This window comes from Arachis ipaensis, chromosome B6, assembly GCF_059453495.1.
Source record: "Arachis ipaensis isolate K30076 ecotype BB chromosome B6, ASM5945349v1, whole genome shotgun sequence".
In the NCBI taxonomy this organism is placed as follows: domain Eukaryota; kingdom Viridiplantae; phylum Streptophyta; class Magnoliopsida; order Fabales; family Fabaceae; genus Arachis; species Arachis ipaensis.
In genome coordinates this window covers 27942173-27951359 of record NC_142441.1, presented here as the reverse complement: position 1 = coordinate 27951359, position 9187 = coordinate 27942173, and the positions used below count along the sequence as shown (strand labels likewise).

Here is a 9187-nt window from a genome sequence, read left to right as displayed (position 1 = left end):
TTTCATGGACTTCCATCTGAAGATCCTTTTCAGTTCTTAACTGAATTCTTGTAGATCTATGATACTGTTAAGACTAATGGAGTAGATCCTGAAGTCTACAGGCTCATGCTTTTCTCTTTTGCTGTGAGAGACAGAGCTAGAATATGGTTGGACTCTCAACCTAAGGATAGCCTGAACTCTTGGGATAAGCTGGTCAAGGCTTTCTTAGCCAAGTTCTTTCCTCCTCAAAATCTGAGTAAGTTTAGAGTGGATGTTCAGACCTTCAGACAGAAAAAAGGTGAATCCCTCTATGAAACTTGGGAGAGATACAAAGAACTGACCAAAAAGTGTCCTTCTGACATGCTTTCAGAATGGACCATCCTAGACATATTCTATGATGGTCTGTCTGAATTAGCTAAAATTTCATTGGATACCACTGCAGGTGGATCCATTCACTTAAAGAAAACGCCTACAGAAGCTCAAGAACTCATTGACATGGTTGCTAATAACCAGTTCATGTACACTTCTGAGAGGAATCCTGTGAGTAATGGGACGCCTATGAAGAAGGGAGTTCTTGAAATTGATACTCTGAATGCCATATTGGCTCAGAATAAAATATTGACTCAGCAAGTCAATATGATTTCTCAGAGTCTGAATGGAATGCAAGCTGCATCCAACAGTACTCAAGAGGCATCTTCTGAAGAAGAAGCTTATGATCCTGAAAACCCTGCAATAGCAGAGGTGAATTACATGGGTGAACCTTATGGAAACACCTATAACCCCTCATGGAGAAATCACCCAAATCTCTCATGGAAGGATCAACAAAAGCCTCAACAAGGCTTTAATAATGGTGGAAGAAATAGGTTTAACAATAGTAAACCTTTTCCATCATCCACTCAGCAACAGACAGAGAACTCTGAACAAAATACCTCTAATTTAGCAAACTTAGTCTCTGATCTATCTAAGGTCACTGTAAGTTTCATGAATGAAACAAAGTCCTCCATTAGAAATTTGGAGGCACAAGTGGGCTAGCTGAGTAAAAGGATCACTGAAATCCCTCCTAGTACTCTCCCAAGCAATACAGAAGAAAATCCAAAAGGAGATTGCAAGGCCATTGACATAGTCAACACGGCCGAACCTGGAGAGGAAGGGGAGGACGTAAATCCCACTGAGGAAGACCTCCTAGGACGTTCAGTGATCAATAAGGAGTTTCCCTTTGAGGAACCAAAGGAATCTGAGACTCATCTAGAGACCATAGAGATTCCATTAAACCTCCTTATGCCCTTCATAAGCTCTGACGAGTATTCATCTTCTAAAGAGAATGAGGATGTTACTGAAGAGCAAGTTACCAAGTACCTTGGTGCAATCATGAAGCTGAATGTCAAATTATTTGGTATTGAGACTTGGGAAGATGAACCTCCCTTGTTCACCAATGAACTAAGTGATCTGGATCAACTGACATTGCCTCAGAAGAAACAGGATCCTGGAAAGTTCGTAATACCTTGTACCATAGGCAACATGATCTTTGAAAAGGCTCTGTGTGACCTTGGTTTAGGGATAAACCTCATGCCCCTCTCTGTAATAGAGAAACTGGGAATCTTTGGGGTGCAAGCTACTAAAATCTCATTAGAGATGGCAGACAATTCAAGAAAACAGGCTTATGGACAAGTAGAGGACGTGTTAGTAAAGGTTGAAGGCCTTTACATCCTTGCTGATTTCATAATCCTTGATACTGGGAAGGATGAGGATGAATCTATCATCCTTGGAAGACCTTTTCTAGCCACAGCAAGAGCTGTGATTGATGTTGACAGAGGTGAATTAGTCCTTCAATTGAATGAGGACTCCCTTGTGTTTACAACTCAAGGTTACCCTTCTGTAAACATGGAAAAGAGGCACAGTAAGCTTCTCTCAAAACAGAGTCAACCAGAGCCCCCACAGTCAAACTCTAAGTTTGGTGTTGGGAAGTCTCAACAATGCTCTGAACATCTGTGAGGCTCTATGAGAGCCCACTGTCAAGCTATTGACATTAAAGAAGCGCTTGTTGGGAGGCAACCCAATTTTTATTTATCTAATTTTATTTTTCTTGTTCTTTCATGTCTTATTAGGTTCATGATCATGTGGAGTCACAAAATAAATATAAAAATTGAAAACGGAATCAAAAATAGCAGAAGAAAAATTACACCCTGGAGGAAGACCTAAACGCCAGTAAGAAGCATCTGGCTGGCATTCAACGCCAGAACAGAGCATGGTTCTGGTGCTGAACGCCCAAAATGGGCAGCATCTGGGCGTTTGAACGCCAGAATTGCACCCTGGAGAAGAGCTGGCGCTGAACGCCCAGAACAAGCATGGTTCTGGCGTTCAACCCCAGAAATGGGCAACAAATGGGCGTTCAACGCCCAGAACCAGCACCAATCTGGTGCTGAACGCCCAGAGTTGTGTGCAAGGGCATTTTGCATGCCTAATTTGGTGCAAGGTTGTAAATCCTTGAACACCTCAGGATCTGTGGACCCCACAGGATCCCCACCTACCTCCACTAACTTCTTCTCACCCCTCTTTCACATAATCCCATAAACACTCTTCCCCAAAAGTCTTCACCAATCACCTCAATCTCTCTTCCCTATCACCACTTCACCACTCACATCCATCCACTCTTCCCTATAAACCTACCTCATAAACTCCACCTACCTTCAAAATTCAAAATCAATTTCCCACCCAAAACCCACCCTTATGGCCGAACCTTACCCCCTCTCCCTTCCCTATATAAATCCCTCCATTCTTCTTCATCTTCACACAACACAAACCTCTCTTCTCTTCTTGGCCGAATATACCCTCCCCTCTCTCCTCCATATTTTCTTCTTCTTCTTCATCTATTCTTTCTTCTCTTGCTCGAGGACGAGCAATATTCTAAGTTTGGTGTGGTAAAAGCATAAGCTTTTTGTTTTTCCATTACCATTGATGGCACCCAAGACCGGAGAATCCTCTAGAAAAGAGAAAGGGAAGACAAAAGCTTCCACCTCCGAGTCATGGGAGATGGAAAGATTCATCTCTAAAGCTCATCAAGACCACTTCTATGATATTATGGCCAAGAAGAAGGTGATCCCCGAGGTCCCTTTCAAGCTTAAAAGAAATGAGTATCCGGAGATCCGACATGAAATCCAAAGAAGAGGTTGGAAAGTTCTAACAAACCCCATCCAACAAGTCGGCATCCTAATGGTTCAAGAGTTCTATGCCAATGCATGGATCACTAGGAACCATGATCAAAGTAAGAACCCGAATCCAAAGAATTATATTACAATGGTTCGGGGGAAATACTTAGATTTTAGTCCGGAAAATGTGAGGTTGGCGTTTAACTTGCCTATGATGCAAGGAGATGCACGCCCATACACTAGAAGAGTCAACTTTAATCAAAGGTTGGACCAAGTCCTCAGGGACATATGTATGGAAGGAGCTCAATGGAAGATTGACTCCAAAGGCAAGCCGGTTCAACTAAGAAGACTGGACCTCAAGCCTGTGGCTAGAGGATGGTTGGAGTTCATCCAATGCTCCATCATCCCCACTAGCAACCGATCTGAAGTTACTGTGGATCGGGCCATCATGATTCATAGCATCATGATTGGAGAGGAAGTAGAAGTTCATGCAGTCATCTCCCTTGAACTCTACAAAATAGCCGAAAAGCCCTCTCCTGGGGCAAGGCTAGCTTTTCCTCATCTTATTTGCCATCTATGTTACTCAGCTGGAGCTTTCATAGAAGGAGACATTCCCATTGAGGAAGAGAAGCCCATCACTAAGAAAAGGATGGAGCAAGCAAGAGAGCCCATTCATGGATCTCAAGAGACGCATGAAGCTCATCACCATGAGATCCCGGAGATGCCTCAAATGCATTTTCCTCCACAAAACTATTAAGAGCAAATCAACACCTCCCTAGGAGAATTAAGTTCCAACATGGGACAATTAAGGGTGGAACATCAAGAGCACTCCATCATCCTTCATGAAATAAGAGAAGATCAAAAAGCAATGAGGGAGGAGCAATAAAGACAAGGAAGAGACATAGAAGAGCTCAAGGACATCATTGCTTCCTCAAGAAGGAAACACCACCATCACTAAGTGCTTATCCATGTTTGTGTCTTCATTACATGATCATTAGTATTTAGTAACTTTGTCTTAAAGTTATGAATGTCCTATGAATCCATTACCTTTCTTAAATGAAAACTGTTTTAATTCAAAAGAACAAGAAGTACATGAGTTTCGAATTTATCCTTGAACATAGTTTAATTATATTGATGTGGTGACAATGCTTCTTGTTTTCTGAATGAATGCTTGAACAGTGCATATGTCATTTGAAGTTGTTGTTTAAGAATGTTAAATATGTTGGCTCTTGAAAGAATGATGATAAGGAGACATGTTATTTGATAATCTGAAAAATCATAAAAATGATTCTTAAAGCAAGAAAAAGCAGCAAAGAACAAAGCTTGCAGAAAAAAAAAGAGAAAAAAATATAGGCGAAAAAAATAAAAATAAAAAGCAAGCAGAAAAAGCCAAAAGCTCTTAAAACCAAGAGGCAAGAGCAAAAAGCCAATAACCCTTAAAATCAAAAGGCAAGGGTAAATAAAAAGGATCCCAAGGCTTTGAGCATCAGTGGATAGGAGGGCCTAAAGGAATAAAATCCTGGCCTAAGCGGCTAAACCAAGCTGTCCCTAACCATGTGCTTGTGGTGTGAAGGTGTCAAGTGAAAACTTGAGACTGAGCGGTTAAAGTCAAGGTCCAAAGCAAAAGAAGAGTGTGCTTAAGAACCCTAGACACCTCTAATTGGGGACTTTAGCAAAGCTGAGTCAGAATCTGAAAAGGTTCACCCAATTATGTGTCTGTGGCATTTATGTATCCGGTGGTAATACTGGAAAACAAAGTGCTCAGGGCCACGGCCAAGACTCATAACATAGTTGTGTTCAAGAATCATCATACTGAACTAGGAGAATCAATAACACTATCTGAACTCTGAGTTCCTATAGATGCCAATCATTCTGAACTTCAATGGATAAAGTGAGATGCCAAAACTATTCAAGAGGCAAAAAGCTACAAGTCCCGCTCATTTAATTGGAGCTATGTTTCATTGATAGTTTGGAATTTATAGTATATTCTCTTCTTTTATCCTATTATATTTTCAGTTGCTTGGGGACAAGCAACAATTTAAGTTTGGTGTTGTGATAAGCGGATAATTTATACACTTTTTGGCACTATTTTTAGTATGTTTTTAATAGAATCTGGTTACTTTTAGGGATGTTTTCATTAGTTTTTATGTTAAATTCACATTTCTGGACTTTACTATGAGTTTGTGTGTTTTTCTGTGATTTCAGGTATTTTCTGGCTGAAATTGAGAGACTTAAGCAAAAATCAGATTCAGAGGTAGAAGAAGGACTGCTGATGCTGTTGGATTCTGACCTCCCTGCACTCAAAGTGGATTTTCTGGAGCTACAGAACTCAATATGGCGCGCTTCCAATTGCGTTGGAAAGTAGACATCTAGGTCTTTCCAGCAATATATAATAGTTCATACTTTGGCCGAGTTTAGACGATGTAAAAGGGCGTTGAACGCCAGTTCTATGCTGCTGTCTGGAATTAAACGCCAGAAACACGTCACAAGCCAGAGTTGAACGCCAGAAATACGTTACAAACTGGCGTTCAACTCCAAGATTGACCTCTACACGTGTGACATTAAAGCTCAGCCCAAGCACACACCAAGTGGGCCCCAGAAGTGGATTTATGCATCAATTACTTACTTCTGTAAACCCTAGTAACTAGTTTAGTATAAATTGGACTTTTTACTATTGTATTAGACATCTTTGGATCATCTTTTGATCATTTTTAGATCTCTAGACCTCCATGGGAGGCTGGCCACTCGGCCATGCTTACCCTATGTTCACTTATGTATTTTCATACAGTAGAGTTTCTGCACTCCATAGATTAAGGTGTGGAGTTCTGCTGTTCCTCAAAGATTAATGCAAAGTACTACTGTTTTTCTATTCAATTCAACTTATTCCGCTTCTAAGATATTCATTCGCACTTTAACCTGAATGTGATGAACGTGACAATCATCATCATTCCCTATGAACGCGTGCCTGACAACCACTTCCGTTCTACCTTAGATTGAATGAGTATCTCTTAGATCTCTTAATCAGAATCTTTGTGGTATAAGCTAGATTGATGTCGGCATTCATGAGAGTCCGGAAAGTCTAAACCTTGTCTGTGGTATTCCGAGTAGGACTCTGGGATTGAATGACTGTGACGAACTTTAAACTCGCGAGTGCTGGGCGTAGTGACAGACACAAAAGGAGGGTGAATCCTATTCCAGTATGATCGAGAACCTCAGATGATTAGCCGTGCTGTGACAGAGCATTTGGACCATTTTCACAAGAGGATGGGATGCAGCCATTGACAAGGGTGATGCCTCCAGACGATTAGCCATGCAGTGACAGCGCATCGGACCATTTTCCAGAGAGGATAAAAAGTAGCCATTGACAACGGTGATGTCCTTACATAAAGCCAGCCATGGAAAGGAGTAAGACTGATTGGATGAAGACAGCAGGAAAGCAGAGGTTCAGAGGAACGAAAGCATCTCTATACACTTATCTGAAATTCTCACCAATGATATACATAAGTGTTTATATCCTTATTTTCTATCTATTTATTATTTATGTTCGAAAACTCCATAACTATTTTATATCCGCCTGACTGAGATTTACAAGGTGACCATAGCTTGCTTCATACCAACAATCTCCGTGGGATCGACCCTTACTCACGTAAGGTTTATTACTTAGACGACCCAGTGCACTTGCTGGTTAGTTGTATCGAAGTTGTGAATGAAAAACGATTTATTAAGACGTGCGTACAGAGTTTCTGGCGCCGTTGCCTGAGATCACAATTTCGTGCACCAGTCCTGTATGTCTTCTTCCTCTTCAACATCTTCTATTTCCACTACCTCTTCAGCTGAGGCGTGTTCTGGTGGGCTTGGCTCCTCCTGAGTCCTCTCCTGCAGTGTGGTTCTGGACCTTAGGGTGATGGCATTAATACCACCCTTGGGATTGGGTAATGGTTGAGAGGAAATTCCACTGGAGCTCAAAGGTTGGTTATTGGAGTTATTCATTGATCCAATCTGGGAGACAAGTGCTTGCAAAGTAGCATTCAGACCATTTAGAGTGGCATTAATGTTATTTTCTGTGGTCTGCTATCTCCGATCAATAGATTGTAGTAAGTCATCATTAGCAGAAGAAGAAGGATAAGTAATTTGAGAAGTCTGTTGTTGGGTATTCTGTGGTCCTTGGGATTGCCTCAGGTGAGGTGCTCTGTAAGGCTGGTACTGGTTCTGCTGCCTGTTGTTGTTATTCTACCTCTGATTTCCCTGATTATCTCTGCCTCTTCTGTTGTTGTTGTCCCTCCAATTTTGGTTAGAATTGTCCTGCCACCCATGGTTGTAATTGCCACTTTGATTGTACCCTTGGTTGGGGCGGTCCTAGAAGTTATGAGTGGCTGCCATGGTGTTGTCTTCCTGCTGGAGCTGCGGACATTCATCAGTATAATGGCTATAATCAGCACAAATTCCGCTCTTTGTGGGACTAACTATTGGTTTTGCTGTGTTGGAGAAGGTTGAGCTTGCTGAACTTGTTGTTGATTCAATTGCATCTGCTTCAGCAAGTTGGTCATTTCACAGATACTCTGAGTTAAAGCAGCAGTCTCTCTGCTAGAGGATACTTCTACAATGGCTTTTGCACGGCCTTGTTTCTGCCTGTGATTCCTAGTAGATTCAGCTAAGTCACTGATCAATCGCCATGCCTCATCAGTGGTCTTGTACTTTTTCATAGACCCATTGCTAGCACTTTCCAATGTGGTCTTATCTTGGGGCCTCATGCCCTGTATGATGTAGCCGAGTAATACTATCTTGTCAATCATATGGTGAGGGCAAGCTTCCAGAAGATTATTGAAGTGCTTCCAGTACTCATAGAGAGTTTCAGATTCATCCTGAACAATCATGGAAATATCCTTCCTCAGTTTGTCATTAACTTCAGCTGGAAAAAACTTTTACAAAAATTCTCTTCTGAGTGTATCCCAGTTGGATACAGTTACAGCGGGTTGAGTGTAGTACCACTCCCTTGCCTTTCCCTCAAGAGAAAATGGGAAGGCTTTCAGCAAAATTGAAGTTTCATCTGCACCATCACGCCTGATAGTAGAACAGGCTGCTTGAAAATCTCTTAGGTGCTTGATAGGCTCTTGAGCAGGTAAGCCATGAAACTTGGGCATCAAATTGAGCAGTGCGGTCTTTATTTCAAAGTCTGTAGCCACCGCTGGATGATGCGCTTGAAACGGTTGCATTGTAAAATCAGGGGCTCCAGCCTCCTGGATAGTAACTCTCCTAGGTGCTGCCATGTCACCTATACGTAAATCAACCGAATCAGTAGAACGGGGGCTGGTTTCTTCCCCAAATGACGTTTCAGATTCGCCCTCAGAGAGGACTAACCGACGTCGAGCTTGCCTTATTCATGAAATAGTTCTTTCAATCTCAGGATCGAATACTGGCAAGTTTGGATCAGGAAGTGAACGCGTCATCTAACGAAAGAAACAAGCAGCTCATAGTAGCAAAATAAAATAAAATGCAAATAAATAAAATCCAATCAATAACTTTAGCACTCTATTGCAACTCCTCGGCAACGGCGCCAAAAATTGACGTGGCGGAAATTGGCAAGTTAAGAATTGTTATAAGATATGCGTTGCAAGTATAGTTCTCAACCAACCAGAAATTCGCTTATCAATTTAAAAGGATGTCACAGAAATTAAAGTTAAAATACTGGGAGTATGAATCCCAGGTCATCTCCCAACGAGTTGCAAGAAAGTGTGCTATTTTATTAATCAGATGGTTTTCAAAAAAGATTTGAGTTGAATGACAGGAAATTAAATCAGAGAATTAATGTAATTTAAATAAAAGCCTTGACTGGGAGTAGATTAGTTGGAAGCCCTATCCTTGTTGCAGTACTTTCAAGATTAATTGATAATTGGGGTTGTTCTGTTTAGTTATCCCTTACTAGGTAAGAGAAAATCAAACAAGTTGGAATGCTGTTTCTATTCACAAGTCCCAATCCGCTTACTTGGAAGGACTGGCGTTAGTGACTAGAGAGCAAACCAATAATAAACCCAATTACAATTTCTCCCTTGAGCACTCCAACT

General features: G+C 41.4%; 1 non-coding gene across 1 annotated transcript; it reads right to left on the bottom strand.

The window, feature by feature from the left end:
• Positions 1 to 237: 237 nt before the first annotated feature.
• LOC148554968 (small nucleolar RNA R71) lies at positions 238 to 341 on the bottom strand. Its single transcript, XR_015887793.1, has one exon. It is a non-coding gene; the product is annotated as a small nucleolar RNA R71 (small nucleolar RNA).
• Between the last annotated feature and the right edge of the window lie 8846 nt (positions 342 to 9187).